The sequence below is a fragment of the Lontra canadensis genome, unplaced genomic scaffold (assembly GCF_010015895.1).
Source record: "Lontra canadensis isolate GAN:19392208 unplaced genomic scaffold, GSC_riverotter_1.0 scaffold62, whole genome shotgun sequence".
In the NCBI taxonomy this organism is placed as follows: domain Eukaryota; kingdom Metazoa; phylum Chordata; class Mammalia; order Carnivora; family Mustelidae; genus Lontra; species Lontra canadensis.
In genome coordinates this window covers 7,310,862-7,329,022 of record NW_022631056.1, presented here as the reverse complement: position 1 = coordinate 7,329,022, position 18,161 = coordinate 7,310,862, and the positions used below count along the sequence as shown (strand labels likewise).

General features: G+C 35.8%; 1 protein-coding gene across 1 annotated transcript in view; it reads right to left on the bottom strand.

The window, feature by feature from the left end:
* ROBO2 (roundabout guidance receptor 2) overlaps positions 1-18,161 on the bottom strand; it is a 1,669,704-nt gene that overhangs the window by 1,648,283 nt on the left and 3,260 nt on the right. The gene's annotated exons all lie outside the window — the stretch shown is intronic.

Here is an 18,161-nt window from a genome sequence, read left to right as displayed (position 1 = left end):
ATAAAAAAAATTAAACCCTCCTCTCTGAGTTGATGTTTATGGAAAACTAATATTTTATAAATGCCAAGTTACTATCACGTGTTATCTATATGCTGTTCCTGCCATTCTGTAAATACAAAAATCATAACTTTTATTAGACTTTTATATAAGGTACACACAGAATGTAAAACCAATGTTTTTCCATTTTTATGAAAGAAAAACCAAATAACTTTTAAAAAAGTATGTCAGATGAACCAGAAAATAAGATAATATTACCATAAAGACATGCCATAGAATTCTCTAAATCTTTTTTTTTTTTTTAAGATTTTATTTATTTACTTGACAGAGAGACACAGCAAGAGAGAGAACACAAGAAGGGGAGAGGGAGAAGCAGGTTCCCCACTGAGCAGAGAGCCTGATGTGGGGCTCGATCCCAGAACCCTGGGATCATGACCTGAGCCAAAGGCAGAGGCTTAACAACTGAGCCACCCAGGCACCCCTAAATCTTTTTTTTTATAACACTCTTTTCATGCATTTGACTATATAAAGTAGATGAGGAATATTGGCTTTAAGTACTTTTATTTGTTAGTTGTTACTCTTTAAAGATTGGAGTTAAGTCCTAAAAATTGAATCCATTGTGCTTTTCTGTCATAAAATAGATTTGATATTCCCTAAAGCAGAGAAGACCTAAGACTTCAGATTAATAATGACTATGTAAAACACCTTGACTCAATAGTGTTCATCTGACTATCTTAATGTTGCAGGTCACCAAAGGAAAGAAAATAGATGTTGAGAATGTATTGCATGTTATTTCTTGTTATACATAATAGCAAAATTAGTTGGGTTGTGCAAGGATTTTGGAGCAAACAGCACTATGAGATGGTGTCATAGAGTACTGAGGTTCCCAGTATATTTACAGGATGCTGATCTGTCAGATGATGCCCACAGTGATACCATCTGATCTGAGGGAGGCATCACACCTACAGGTCCCAACTAGGGAGGGAAGTACTGAATTAAGCTATAGAACACCTACCATCAACACAAGTGGAAGTTTCCATTACAGACTATCCCTGCATTATCTCGGCAACTTCTAAAATCTTCTCCCCTCTCCCAATAGTTCCATTTCTAATCTGGATCTTCTAGATGTTCTCTTCCACCCCAGTAGTAGACTTGACCAGCCATCCTAGATTGTTATGCACATATGAAATCTGTTCTTAAGTGTAATCTACTTCTGAATCCAGATAAGTAATGCCCCCAGACTTGTCATTCCACTGTCATCCATAGACAGCAGCTCTGGTTAGCTTTTACAGAGGATTCTTTAAAAAAGGAAAGGAAAAAGAAAGTTCTTCTCTGGAAGTTTCCTTGCAAGACTCTCTCTTGGCAATGATCCTCTTTGAAGAAGTGCTTCTCAAGTGAGAGAGTTGGGCAGTGCCAACAAGCCTCCAGGTTGATGCTCCTTCTGCTTAACTTCTCCATTAAAAAGCAACCTCTTGGATCACCCTTTTAAAAACTAGAGACCAAAGAATCAAATGGGATCAGGAAGTGACCATAGCTCACAGGTCATCAATTCCTCTTCTCAGCATATTATAGGAACACAATCTAAGCCAGAAAAACATAGAGCCCATTACAGCTCTCGAGTTCCAGTTATTAACATTGATTTTTTTCAATGGGAAATTTTCATTAGAAGCCATCACATGACTTACATTCAGTAATAACTTAGATTAAGATATATATTGGAGCCTCACTTTAACATTGTCCTTGGACCAGGTGCCAGAGTCATTTTTAAAAGGGCCCTTTTTGACAATAGTAAATTCTTGTAGGTAGGACCTCAGTTCAAAATATATCTGGTATGCAATAGCGACGGCAAAGTCCTATTTATTCCAAATTAATATTACAATATAAGTAAATTTAAGTGTAGATATAATACATGAATACATTTATATTTCTTTATCCTATTTTTCAACAGGATAAACCCTGGAAGCTGAAAATACTACTCTAGGCCACCATTTTTTTTTAAGATTTTAATTTATTTAATTGGCAGAGAGAGAGATAGACACCGTTAGAGAGGGAACACAAGCAGGGGGAGTGGGAGAGGGAGAAGCAAGCTTCCCATTGAGCAGGGAGTCCAATGCTGAGGACCCTGGGATCATAACCCGAGGTGAAGGAAGCTGCTTAACGACTAAGCCACCCAGGCGCCCCTCTAGGCCACCATTCTTTAGAATAAAATGCCTAGGCAGCGATAAGAAACTTAGATGCTGACCCTGTTTGACATCTTTGATGAATTAATTAATCTCTTTAAGATTCAGTCTCTACATATGTGACAAATGGAAAAAAAAGCAAAAACCTCTAAAATTCCTGTAAGTTATAAAGTATTAAAATTATACTATGTCATTAGTTCGAGGGAGACTAATAAATCATTTGCCAGTGGCATTTTAAAAAACCAGGCATCTTAAAGTGTGACATAACATGGAATTCTGTCCCAAAGTATGGTCCATAAACGTTGTGCCTCAGAATAAGCCAGAAACCTGGCAAAACGTACAGTCCTACATAGCACTGTGGACACGTTAAATCAGTACCTCTGGAGATGAAGCCTTGGAGCATACATTGTAAAAAAATCCTCTGAATGGTTAGTTTTTAGTCATAAAGTTAGGAATTGCTGGTTTATACCATCACACTTAAAAATTACATATAAATAGATTTACTAGGAATCCAGTCTTTCTAATCGTAATGATAGAAAGCTTTATATTCAGACTCCCTTCTCAGATAAATGCAACATTAAATAGTGACTAATCATCTATGTCTAATTTTAAATAAATATGACTAAGGGACCTAAAACAGGTTTAGCAGTAATCTCTCTATTGTTTGAGATCCCAAAGGAACCACACAGGCCTAAAATCTCCCCAGAGAGGTTGAGTGATTTATCTTCCTAAACACTGTGGAATTACTGAAGTAGCATATGAACATTGCTGCATATCCTGACATCCTCTCAAGCAGACTTAAAGATAAAACATCTCCAGACTAGAATCCCTGACCTCGTTAAGGTAGGACAAGGAGACTTTGAGGTTTGGAAAGAACAGGAAGTAATAGTTCCATGGACACCAATACATCCACAGATACCACCGGATCTACTGGTCTTAAACTGATTAATTCACCCAACACATATGTGTCAAATATTATAATAGTTACTGAACTACACTGATGAATAAGAAAGCCAGGGTCCCTGCACTTTTAGTGCTTGAATTCTACAGAGAAATTCAGGTGCAAAAACCAAATTAAACAAAGAAAGGAAACCATTACAAAATATGTTCATATGCAAAATCAAACAAAGAACTGGATGAAGAGAGTGGGGGTGTAGGGGGGCACCTGACAGAGTAGATTTTAACCACTTCTTTCAGGTGGTAATATTTAAGCTTAGATCTGAAAACAATAAGAGCTAGCTTTGCATATCATGGGAAGAGTCTCTTAGGAAATGAAACCAGAATTTTCAAGGGCCCTGATATCAGGATGATCTTGGCATGTAGAAGTAATTAAAAGTTATGAATCTCACTGGACTGAAGCATAAAGAAAAGACTGATGTGATGTGACTAAAAGATAAGAAGATGTGGTATTACACAGAGTCACATGGGTAATGGCATAGAATGTGGGTTTCAAGTCGAAGTACGTGAAAAAGTAGGAAGAGAGATGAACTGATAAACATTTTAAGATATCACTTTGGTTTCTATGTAGCTAATAGAGTATAAGGAGTCAAGAATAAAATTAGGTAGACTAATGATGAGACAGGATAACAGAGTGGGTAGGAAAAGATCTGAATCTGGCTAGTTTGAACATTAGAAATAGAAATCAGTGGGAAAATTCCCGATATATGTGGAAACAATATTTTTTTAAGTGAATGTTGGACTGGGTATTTCAGATCACAGAGGGAAAACACAAAAAGGGCCCTTAAGTTTCTGGCTCACTAACCTGAATGGTTGGCAGTGCCATTTTCTAGGACATGTTTTCTCTGAAGTATCCATATGCTGCTGTCAAGTGAGGCATGGACTTCCAGAGGTAAAATCTGGGATAAGCTCTAAAACTGGAAATTCCTAGTTCTTTAGTAGAGAAATGGTGGTTAGAGATTAGAGAGTATGTATGTGTATAGAGGGCAGAGATTAGGATGATACCCAAAGAAATAGCAATATTTAGTAGTGAGTAGAATAGAAACACATTGTCTTATTAATGGTAGAGAAATAGACCTTAGGATATTTGCAAGGGAGTGCTACAGATGAACCATGACATCTGAACTCAAAATGGTAGAAAATAAAGACAGCAGAGTACAAATGAATTGCGAAGGAACAACAAAATCTGTGGCCTAGGATGAATGTCAATGAAGATGAAGAATCGTAGGAATGTGGATACCTGAGACATGAATTAAAAGAGGACTGATGTCCAGATGTTGGAATATTTACCATTAAGATCTTATCTTGATGTTCCACATACCGGTATAGAAAAGGTAGATTTGACCATGAAGTCGTAACTAAAGTGGAGGCAGGAAAAAAAGCAATAAAGATAAGGATGTCAAGAAGGAGAGTAAAAGAGGGGATTTTGATGGTCTTTCCCTCTGGATGTCATTGAAAATGACAACAGGACTGAGCTGAAGATTCTGAAAAAGGATCTAAAGCCTTAAATAAATGACAAAAGTGACTAGGAGAGCTGTTGATATCAACAAGACAAAAAGAACATGACCGATAGTTTCAAAGCATTTTTGTTTCAAAGGAACAGTACGGCTTGCAGCAGGGAGAGAAACTGACAATATGAAAGTTATCATGTAGAACAAGAACAAGTTCTGGACATAAGGCAGATGGAGGGTGAGAAAAGACCAATCTCTACTTGTGAAGGTGACACGGAAAGTTATCCCTTGGTATCAACAAAGTTTCATTTCAAGAGATCTAAAAATGCAATGTTGAACTTAGAAACAATCACTTTTAACAGTTTCCAGTAGTTCAGTATACTACACAAAATTAAGATTTGGGGCGCCTGGGGGGCTCAGTGGGTTAAAGCTTCTGCCTTCGGCTCAGGTCATGATCCTGGGGCCCTGGGATCGAGCTCAGCAGGGAGCCTGCAGCCTCCTCTCTCTCTGCCTGACTCTGCCTACTTGTGATCTCTGTCTGTCAAATAAATAAATAAAATCTTTTAAATTAAGATTTAACAGAAAGGTATAAATTCCAAAGTCATAACATCTCAAAACCACCCAAATCAGATAACCAGATAATTTGTTTCTAAGTTTCTCCTTATACTGTGCAGTTACTTTTTTTTTTTTTTAAAGATTTTTATTTATTTGACAGAGAGAGAGAGAAATCACAAGTAGGCAGAGAGGCAGGCAGAGAGAGAGGGGGGAGGAAGCAGGCTCCCTGGGGAGCAGAGAGCCCGACTCGGGGCTGGATCCCAGGACCCCGGGACCACGACCCGAGCCGAAGGCAGAGGCTTTAACCCACTGAGCCACCCAGGCGCCCCCAGTTACTTTGCTTTATTCAGTAAACAGTATTACTGCACTAACACACACACACACACACACACACACACACACACACATATATATACACTCAAGTATACATGTCCTACTTAGGTGCAGATCTCATTTTGAAGGGAGACATTCAAAGTAAACAAGTTATCCCATAACCTTCAAGCATGGAGACTTTGAGGAATTACAACACGGCTTTATATAAGTTAACCTGAGTATAAAAAAACAGAAAAAATTCTAGCTCTGGAAACCAACTTAACTGAGTCATCCTTTGCCATGAGAAAGGCATCAAAAAAGTAATACAGGGCTGGCAAAGCCTTTTAAAGGATGCGGAAGTAACCTATCTGCGAGGTTCAACTCTTTAATGCCTGGTCAAGATATAGCATCTGGATGAGAGTTCAAATTTTATAAACGTGAGTACTTGTTAAACTAAAAGATCCATTTAAGGAGAAATAGGAAGATACAGTGTCTACACTACTAGATAGATGTAACTTGCTTTCTACAAAAATAGCTTGCATCTCTGAATTGTGTTTTTTTTTCCCTGACAAAGCTAACTTAGAAATAAAAACCAAGAAATTAGGGAAAAAAAAAAAAAAGCCATGATGAGTGGGTGTGTATGCATTTGCCATAGATCTTCAGCCATTGCACTATCTTCCAACTATAGACTTCAAGCAAGACAAATATATAGCATTTTACTTCAGGGCAAGCTACAAAGAGTGAAAAACATGAGAATTTGTTAAATCAGTATAGAATGCCCTGCTTTCATAGTTCTGAGTGTCTACAGTCTAGAATTCCAACTAACCAATCTCTCTGCCACATGTAGCCATCATGGCATTCTGAAAACTCCTCAGGACAGTTTTTACATGTGGATTTGGAAAAGAGAACAGGAAAAAAAATGTTTTGTTTTGCTCTGTCTTCTACATGCAACATACATTTTGTGCTACGTGCTAGTGTTAGACTGTGACTAAGTCCCTACAACTCTACGTGGAAGAGGTAGTTTAATAAGCAAAATCTTAAAGCTAATAAGCCTGATGCTGGTTGGCTCAGTTACTTGACCTTATATTCTCTTTTTTTTTTTAAAATAAATATTAAGGCAAAGGTTATATAGTCTTTTTTTAAAGTATTTATTTATTTGACAGAGATCACAAGTAGGCAGAGAGGCAGGCAGAGAGAGAGAGGGAAGCAGGCTCCCTGCTGAGCAGAGAGCCCGACGTGGGGCTCCATCCCAGGACCCTGAGATCATGACCTGAGCCGAAGGCAGAGGCTTTAACCCACTGAGCCACCCAGGTGCCCCTTGACCTTGTATTCTTATTTAACCTCTCTTCAGTACATAATTGAAGAGGCTGGATTCCTTCCACAGGTGACATTTATATTGACTTCAGTCTACTAGTATCCTGCTAAACTGTAAACTGGGCAATATAGAACTTTTTTCTAGACTTCACAATTCTATAAGACCCTTACACTTGTCTGTCCCAATTCAGCAAGAATTATCTGAACTAAATGAAGTTATGTAGCGTTTGTTATTTTAATATATAAGCTACATCCATGAGGTTCCCGTGAAGTTCTAAGCTCGTTGAAGGGCGTTGATAGGGAATGTGGAGAGGATGGTCACCTCCTTCCTTCCCATTTTCCAGCTGCCTTCTATGCCTTCAAGTTTATTTACACTAAAAAATTAGAATCCTGACAGAGCTTACCTAAACAAGAAATCAGGCTAATTTCTCAATAAAAGCATCCTAGAATAATAAATGCATTTCTGGTCAAGGCACTAGGATTCTGGAAATAATCATTTTCCTAATGAGGCACAGAAACTGTGACTGTAAAGAGTTCGTATATGGTATCTGCCAAGTTCAAATGAGCTTCATTTTTAAGGGCATTCTTCTAGGGTCAAGTATAATAACTCCAATTAGTGAACTTACAAATTGTTTTAAAATGCTTGATGGAGACATTTCAAAGTATGATCTGAGATTTATCACTCTTACTTTTGCTGAATTCGATGTGTCACTAAGATTTAATCAGATTAATCAAATACCATAAACTGAAACATATTTTCCTTACAATCACCTTAAGAAATTTTTGACAGCTCAATCCTAGAAGATATACTTTTAGTAGTAATTTACTTGAATGCATAAGTTTTATTTAACATAGTTGTTTAGAGATGTTTTTAACAAAGGAGATTTGCAAAATTAAGGCTTTTTTTTTTAAAGAAATCTTCTAGGGATGTTACTTAAGTTACCATAGAAAATTTCAATTTATGAATCCAATGCCATTAATCATAAACTAAAGAAAAAGTAATTGTAAAACTTCACAAGAAGTAATGTTCGTTATAAAGTTGTATCATTAATTTTAATTGGATATATTCCATATTACTGGGAAATGTTAAGAATTTCATTCCTTGGCCAGCAAAGCTTTATTCCCTGGATGACCATCATACTCCTCACAGACATAATGATCAACATATTTGTCAGATTTGTCTGCTGGCTTCCTGTAAGCAGTTTACAAAAGATAAAGGAAAATAAAATGTAAAAGCACACTATATTTAAAACTTTCATCAACAGGAACATTCTTTGAGTTTTAAGAAAACGCGACTTAGTTTTCTGACTTATTATTAAGTTGGAGATATTGAGCAAATTCAAACTTCCCATAATTCTATTTTCTTCTAATCCTGTTTATCTGGAAAACTGTCAGGTTCACCAGTTGTACAGCTTTGCTTCTTCTCAGCAGCTTATCTATTACTTTGGTCACACTTTTCAGCTGTTTCCACCACTGGACTATAATACGGAACATAATGTCCTACACATAAATGGTTGGTGAATGTAAAATTAGAATGGATAGTAGAAATTGGATTATCAGTGGGATATCCTATTTCTTCCTATTCTGGTCTTCAAATAACTCAAGCTGTCCTCACAATCCTAACCCTTATCAAGGGCACTAGTCCAAGGGACCCTGGATGATGGTACTCTTAAACTAAAATTATTAATGATTTCAGAGTGCCAGAAAGATCATAGGATTATCCAATACAGCCCTGAATATACCACCCAAGCCTCACATAATCAGAGGACACTTTTATGATTTTATTAGCCTTCAAAAGACACTGCTTTTTTAAACCTATGAATCATTTGTTTACATATATAAAACATTTCATCTCTCTACATTGTCACTATTCTAACATGAAGGACTTTTTTATGAAAATTAATTCTCAATTCTTTCCTAAAATGTCCAGTCAATTCTATAACAACCATCTATAGCAAAAAAATGTGGTTTAAATGTGTCAGTTTCTTATTGCTGCTATCACAAATTAACATAAACTCAGTGGCTTTAAACAACATAATGCTATTTTCTTATGCTTCTATAGGTTCAGAAGTCCAAAAGGAGTGTTAGTAGGCTAAAATCAAGCCATCATCCAGGCTATGTTACTTCTAGAGCCTCTGGGCAAGAATCGTTCTAGAAGTTGAGTGTATTCTTTGGCTCCGTCCACAAAACTTACTATTCCAACCTCTCCTTCAGTCACCCCATCTCCTTCTAGAATGATCTTCTGTCCTCCCTCTTATAGGGTCTCTTATGATGATACTGGACCTATACAAATAAATAAAGGTAATCTGTGCATTTTAAAGTCAGATGATTAAAAACTTTAATTCCATCTGCAACCTCAGCTCCTCCTTGCTATGTGGTACAACATATTCACAAATTCTGGGGATTAGGATGTGAACGTACTTGGGAAGACATTATTCCACCTATACCACACCAAATAATTGGAAAAAGGTAAAATTACATATAATGCACTACTAACTCTGGCAATGAAATATTACATTACATAAAGATCTATCACAAATAATTTTGAAAGGTTTTAGCTACTAGATTATTGACCAGTTGTGGTATATTTTAGAAAAATCTCATGTCCTTGATGTTAATCGATCACACATAAATAAATGGTCTTTTTAAAATGAAAAAGGAATATTCAAGGCAACCTATAGAATAGAAAAGGAACCATAGTTGCTATACTTCAAGAGGCCTGATTTCTGCATATTAAAACCCTAGCAGAATGTACACACACAGCAAATCCCTTTCCAACACAACCCGGATGCTACTTCCCCCACATTTACCAAACGCTTTTATTCTCGTCACTGTTTAAGTCTATTTTCTTTAAAGCTTACCTTCATTAGTCTTTCTTTTTCCCCTTGGCGTCCCCTTATTTTCTCCTCTGAACTTGATTTCATTTCTTATGTGTTCCATATGCTCACACACTTGGGTATGCTCCGCTTTACAAGATTCTCTCACTCTATGCATACATCCCCCCCCCACACACGCACACGTACACACAGATTGCTCTGTCTGCGTGACTTAACACCTTAGTATGCAGTGGTACCATCTCCTGCTCAGGCTCTGCCTGAAATTTAGTATTTTTCAAGTTGTCGTCTAACTTAAACTTTACAATTAAGTAAAGCCCCTATTTGAAGGAATAGTAGGGTTTCTGCCCCTAAAAGTCTGGGTAGTGCACAGAAACACATTTGGGAATATAACTGACTTTTATGTACAGAAGCCAGATGCATTTCATGCCTATGTGTGCTGAGGGAAACAAGTTCATCTCATATATCACAATAAGCATCTGTCCCACTAAATTCCACTGCCGGATACTCATCATACTTAGGCAAGAAAACACTTAAGGAAATAAAAGCTCTTTCCAACAACAACAACAAAAAAGAATACATCAGAAAGCTTTGTTTAAGAAAAAAAAAAAAAAAGTCTTCCTCTACCAGTTAAGTCCAGAGTAGGAACTACTACTGGAAAACAAAAAAGTAATTACTGAAATATAGTTTCTGATAAGGCATCTTGGCCCCTACACTATAAAATTTAGAGAAAGGGATGTATGAGTGTATATTGGAAAGGCTGCTTTCAAAAGCAAAGAGTGTGTTCTGATGTTTGAATATGGGGAAACACAGAAATTTAAAGGAACAGAAAACAAACTACATGGGCATGAACCTGCATAAGCTTTTATAGACAGTTTTATAGTTTTATTTATAGCATGAATAAGTTCATACTACAATTTTGTTAAAATATCACAAATACCCCTATATAAATAATTTCCTTCAGTTTTTTTAAATTTTTATTAGCAATACATATTCTAATAGATTTAGTGTTCACATGCATCTCAACATTTCCTGCCAACATACTTTGTCCTTTTTTCTAGTGGACCATTCTTATTGATTTATTGAACTATTCCTATGTCAAATATGCCAAATGAATTGCAAATATTTTTCCCTGATTTGGCACTTTCTTTTTATACCTACTCACGGTTATCATTTGAAATATTAAAGTTTTCTACTTCAACAAAGTCCAATCCATCAATCTCTGTTAGTTTCTGTCTTTGGTTGGGCTGTACTTATGAAAGTTAATTTAGCCCATTATTATAAATGATATTTGCCTATAGACTTTTTCTTTATAGTCCAAGGCCATTTACTCAATACCTACTGTGAAACTAATTTTTATGGATGGTATAACTTTTTACAACTATAAAACACATATACCCACTTACTTGAACATTATTTTATCAATCACTTACCATTTTCCCACTGATGTGAAAGACCATCTGTATCATATATCAGATTTTAAGTTTACAGAAATTATATAACCTTATATAATTATGAAATTATGTAAATTCAAGCATAACGACTAATTTTCTTCTTCACCATTATCCCCCAAAGGGATGGATGGAGGAATTGCTTTCTTATGGTTTCAGTGTGTAACATAACATGGTTTAAATGACATCTGAACAACATGGAAACTTTATATTCTGGTTCTGAACTGTGTTTCAGCTTTACCAATCCATCCTGCAATGTGATAGCTACATTCCCATTAAAATTGCATCAGGTACTGGGTGGGTGCTCAGAACATCTGTTTAATGATTAGATTGATAGATATCTGGTTTCTTATTGCAGTGGTGCTACCACACTGAATCATTTTCACTGGCTTTTCCCTGTCAAAAATAAAACACTTGTTTTTCATGTGCTCATGTGCACGTAGACACGCTCTTTCCAGAGATGCACTGCTTTCCCAATGTCAACAAAGATTATAAGATATTTGTTCATTCCAAAGATCTGGTCACAAAGAAAATAACAGTTGAAAGCCATAAATGAGAGACTGAAAAGAACAGAATGTGGAAGATGAAATTACCAAATGAAACTTTCTCCTCTTTTAATTTGTTGCTAACAGAGTGAGAAAAGAAATGAATGTAACAATGAAAATACACAGTGTAGGTATATATCACATGTACTCATTTTCATGATGGATATATGTATACAGATAGGTATGAATGTATGGGCTAAATATATGCCATCTGTTTTGTATTTATAATACACATATATGTGCATACGTACGCAACAAATATGAATGATTTTCATAAAATTTCAATTCTAGTCATTTCCTTAGCTAAAAACTGAAAAGCATTTAAATCAAAACCAATTCATTTAGAACTGTTTTAAACCAATATCTCCCATTTACCCTCATTTTTATGGCACCTTATGTTGCCATTTTATGTCAATTTTGCCATAATTTATACATATTTGAAACAGTCACCTTAAGAAATTAACCCTTTGACTAAGATCTCTAAAACTCAATTTGTGTCAATATATGTGTATGCACAAATACTCACTTAACATAGAAAGCTCAATTGGAAAATGCATACATATATCAAAAAAGACAGTTCTGGGTGCCTGGGTGGTGCAGTCAGTTGGGCGGCTGACTCTTGATTTTGGCTCAGGCCATGATCTCAGGGTCATGGGATCTCCAGCCTCGCATTGGTCTCAGTGCAGAGTCTGCCTGAGTTTCTCTCCCCCTCTCCCTCTGCCCCTCCCCTCCCCTAAAATAAATAAATAAATCTTAAAAAACAAAAACCAAAAAAACAATTTCACCCAGAGGTTTTGTTGTCTATATATTTTGTTCTGTTAATAAAGTCAATATATTATATATCTTGGTAATAAATCTGTTTGTTTTCATTTGTTTGCTTCCATCTGAACTGCCTAATTGATATAAACATTGACAATTTGATACTTCACCTTTGCAACTCACAAATTAGTGAGTTGCAAGAAAATAGATTATTTGATGAATCAAATAATTTAAAGTTGTCAGTCAGTGGTACAGCAAGGTGTAAAAGAATGAAAATCAAAGTTCTCAAGGTCAGTGAATAACAATAATGATGCTGTATCCTGGGCATCAATCACCATCACCATAAATCCGTGATACCCATATTGCCAAATATTTCACATACAGCCTTGATGGTGATTAACAGCCAGGCCAAAGTCATGAAACTGAAATGAGACTTCGTAGAAAAAGCGATATTCAAAAGCATTTTGAAAACTTATCATTCTACATCTGGAAATACCCCATTTTTCAATGTTACCTTCACAAATCTCGATTTTATTTACCTGATATTTAGCAAATACTGTTTTAGTGAAATGTTCAGATTTGTAGAATACAGTATGTGAAACTGCTGAGTGACTATAAAGGAAATCTACAACAAATCTTGATGATACAAATTTGCCAGTAGTGGCAGCAAAATGTAACTTACAGAGAATGTCATTATCTTTCCCATAACCGTCAGCAGCACCACCCATTCTTCTCTTCAGATAATTGGTGTACCTGTTCTGAGGTTTGGTGCACCTGCCACCTCACCACACACCCTCTAGCCTGAACTTCCAATCAAACTGCATCTTACAAGCCTTTCAATGTTGGAGTTTAGAGCCACCACTAAAAATACGTACTTGTTGCAGGAATTGAAATGCCTTCCTTTGAAAATTCAGAACCCACTATACTGAAAACAATGAATCTAATTTTTAAAAATTGTTTTAGAACACAGTGAACTCTATGAAATAAATTGTGCTGCGATTCGACAACTTTTGTGATTTCAGCCTATCTCACCTATGTTCTTGTCATTTTTTCCCCACATAGTCACCGTTAACAATAATAGAGTCATTGTTAAATTTCAATAATTGATTATTCCACAAAATAAATTATTTCCACCACCTTTCTGATGCCTCTACTGTTCTGGTTTTCTATAATCCTGGTTTTTTTTGAATGAGTTAGCTTTTGATTAAAAAGTATAAACCCTGACTTTTATTCTTGAAAAAGCCATTATTTCTTCTTAAAAGCTTTATAATGGCAAACATCCCCTAGGTCTTGTGATCATCCTAGAGAGAAAATTAACTGTATTGTTTTCCTATCGGTTAATAATAAGATCTATGTCATTTACTGTCCTCAAATCTAGTGCTATGGATAATAGTTTTCAACCCAGAGTCAGTTGGTTGCATGAGCAACATGAGGAAGACAACCAGCAGTCTTATACCCACACTGAGACATGTCCACACACACTTGCTTCCACAGCCAAAGTAATACCATATGTCCTCAGTGATGTGGGTGGCAAAAGTAACAGTTGGCCTGCTAAAGAGAGCCATATGTACAGGCAGCCTATCACATCATCCTTTTTACTTATGGTTGCTGAAATCTTAGTTGAAGTTCTTGTTCTCATGAATAGCATGGCTGGAGAAGATGCTTCCATAGTAGAAAAATACCATTTATTGTGCAACTATTATATCTCTGGACATGAAAGCAAAAATATGTTTGTATATTACTCCTCTTCTTAAAAACAGCTACATAAGCACCAACAGAGTTCCTTCTCCCAATCTCACCTTCCCTCACTAAAACATTTTGTATTTATGTGCAAAGGGACAAATGTGCAGTCTTTTATCAAAAACGAACACTCTAATGATCCTTGATTAATTCCATGTTATACAAACCTCTATTTGTAGCTGGATATTCATAAAGTTATATTGTTTGACATTAAAAATGTTAAAGAAATAAAAATATTGTAAAACTTAAAAGTATTTAAATTAATTGTGGAAAGCAAGAAGATAGTAATAAGCAAACCTGCATTCCACACACATTACTTTTTACAAGGTGAGAGAAAAACATGGGTTTTGGAGGATTATAACAGCTTTGTACCTTAACAGGGGTTTCTTTGGAATTTCCACAACTGCAAAGACCATTCGGCTATTGTACTGATAATAAAATTTATAGATTTAAGGTCATTCTTAATACTGTGATCAGATAAGATAATTTGCTTTTCTCCTAATGGCTTCTTTCTGACAAATGAGAGAGCTTTTAGGAAGGACAACGCTCCCTGCACGACAACCAGTAAAGCATGTCACATTCATTTACAACATAATTTTAAGAAAAATGAAGGACAAACTTGTGAGACAGTAAGAATTCATTTGCATTAAATTAATTTGAGCAGGGCATTTCATGTTCCCTTTGGCAACGATGGTATAGGGGAAGAAATGAATCCATCTTATACAACATTTCTCTTTTGGATTACAGAAAGATTTGAAAAGCTGACATGACCATCATTAAATTTCTCCTGGAAGTCTACAATTAGTGTATATAACTCATGAGATAAAATATTCACAATGAATATACGTGAAGAGCACCAGTTATTATGGAACTACTAAATGACATACCCTCGAATATGTCCTGAAAAGTTTTGGCTTTGTAAACAAGCACCAATTTCATAAATAAGAACTATCATAGATAATGTAATTTAAACTTAAGTCATCCAGATGTTAGCCTCGACAGATAATGGGTTTAATTAATATTTTTGACCCTAGAAGAACAAATGAGTTCACTTACACTTTACTAAAATTAGAGCTAATAAATTTAAGTTATCAGCATCTGTTGTTGGAAAATTATCCATCAATATCTTCGAATGGATATAAAAAAAAAAACCCAAATTTACACTTTTTTCCCCACAAGGAAGGAAGCACATTAATTTTCTCAAAGCACACAAATATTACTCCCCTTTGTGGTAAGCTGAGTAATGTCCCCCAAAGATATTCTCCTCCTAACCCCCACAGCCCATGGATGTATTACCTTACACCGTCAAAGGGACTTTGCAGATGTGATTGAATTAAGAATATTGAAATGGAGTTCCTGGATCATTGAGGTGAGCCCAGTATAATCAAAAGTCCTTGAGAGAGGGATGGAGAAATTAAAGGAAGTTAGACGAAGAGGCAATATGGAGACAGAAAGGATAGAAGCAATGCGCCTTGCAAATGGAGGAAGGGGCCATAAGCCAATGAATTCAGATGGCTACTAGAATCAGAAAAAGGCAAGAAAATGGATTCTCCCCTCAGAGCCTCCAGAAGGAACCAGTTTTGCAGACACCTTGACTTTAGCCTAGTGAAACTGATTTTAGAATTCTGAATCGGAGACAATAAATTTGTGTTGTTTTAAACCATTAAGTTTGCAGTAATTTGTTACAGCAGCCATAGGAAACTAACATACCATTAAAATAAGCAAAAGAAAGAAAATGAAATAGTGATTGATGAACTTGAGAGTCCTGGCGGTGGGGGATGGGATGCTAAAAACAGGATTTATCTTGATAACTGTATATGCTACTTGCTTATCCCTGAGCCATGTTATTAATATTCATAATCAATCAATATGAATCCACCAGTATGTCTAACTTAGAGATGAAAATTTTCTATTTAGACTTCCTATAATCCCATGCAGATAGTCTTGAGCAACCCTATATCTGATGGAGCGAACATCTTCATGTAGAAATCTTCCTGCTTAGCAGAGAAGTTATATCTGAAATTAAATCCTATTGGGCCAATCTGGAGACAATATGCAGAATGTTCAAATATTACCTTTCAAGAACACCACTAGGACAAAATTTGTGATGCTACCTTCACCAACAGAATCAAAGTTTGTCTGAAAGATTTTCAAAGTAATACTATAAAATCGCGTCCATTTTTTCCTCTTGTTAAAAATAAATCATTGCCCAACTCTCCATTATATTTATGCTAATTGGATTAAGTCCAGCCATCAATTATGCTACCACAAATAGGAAACTATTTAAATAGAAAAGTCTCAGTGTTGACATAGACAGTACAAAACTGTCAAGGATGGGAGGAAGTAAGTGTTTAATGGGATAAATGTGTCCCCTTTTTTGTCAAAACTTGTTTTGAGACTAGCTGGCTTCCTTTCACGTGCTTAAGCACAATAAAACTTGTGAGAACACCTCTTCTACTTTTCCAGGGTTTAATCAGAAGAGATGTAGGAGATGGGAATGTTTTGTGCAAGACTGACATTGAATCTGAGGGGGGGAATAAAAAACTTGGAAATACAATGTAAAATATCCTCACAGTAGCATACAGGAGGGCAAGTAAAAATACTTACTGTCTACCATCTGCTAAGTCCCTTACATAAAGGATTTTGTCAAGTTTCTTTAATGTACTGGCAACTCTTCAAAACTGGCATTTTATTCACAATTTATAGATAAAGAAAAGATCACAAAAAGGGATCTTAATCAATGCCACACAGTTAGTAAAAGGTAGAATTAGGGTCAATATAGCAGCAAGAATAACATAACAACCTCACCTTACTTGGACCTAGAACAACACAAAGAGGCAAAACACGAACAAAGAACCTATAAATTAGATATTAGTAAACTCCCTATTTCATAGAAGCAGCATCTGAGGTGAAGAGAGGCTACACCATTTGCTTCAAGTTCATACAACTAGCAAGAGACCGTTTCAAACCCAGATCTTGCAAGATACTTTATTACTCCAAGATGTATGTGCATTACTTCCAGGATTAACTGTGATAATTCTTGTTAACTCTGAGTGTCCAACAATAAGTATGCTACAATTTATCCTTATTCTTATTTAGTTTGTGAATTACTAAATTTCTTCCCTTGTCTTTTGCAATTTCACTTCTCATTCACATTACGGTTATCCATGAACAATAAAGTTCAGCGCATGCATCCTTTTTAGTTGAAAATTTTGGAGCTCAAGTAATATGTAGTACACCACACTAAACTGCTAGTATAGTTTGGAATGAAAACAAGGAAGTTTTTCAGTCAGTAAAAAATCACTGGACTGATCATTCCTTTATATACAATATAGTTCGTTAAACGTACATTCGTATTAAAAAGCATAGTTTTCCTTAATTCTCCCTATGCTTAACACATTTAAGGAACTGGTTCAACAAATCAGAATAATTCATGAATTACATAAGAAAAAATTTTTATTCAATGACTTCTGCTTTTTCTTTCCTATCATGTAGCCCATTTTAAGAATCACAAATTTGTCTTAAAGTCAATCTTCTAGCTTTCTCCCAGCTCCTCTACTTTCTCTTAGTTTCTCCTAAGTGGTGAATAAAGTGTGTTTATCCAAAGTTACCTTGGCATTAAACAATGGAGTGAAAATTGTAGTTGTCAATCATGTCCACTCTTCATACATCTCCACATTTTTCTTCAGTAAATCTCCTCTAATACTTCCTGCGCTATCAAGTGTCACCACAAAAGGAGATAAGGAATGAATCTCATAATGTCAAACATAAAATGTTTATTCCTCTCCTCAGTATCCCATGCCTACTCTGTTAAAACAAGCAACTAATTGAACACGGCACTTTTAGAAAAGCAAAGTCTAAAATTTGATCTATACCTCTGCAAAATTTTATCTAAGAAAGCACGACCCAATGGGGATCCTGTATGTGAAAAAAAGAACTCACTTTCATCTATGGATATTCATGATACTCCAGTAGTAAGAACTGTTGCTGTTCCACCCAACCCTGCTTAGGACTCACTGTTCTCATGCACATAGACAACACCCAGGGCTAAGGAGTGAGGGTGGGG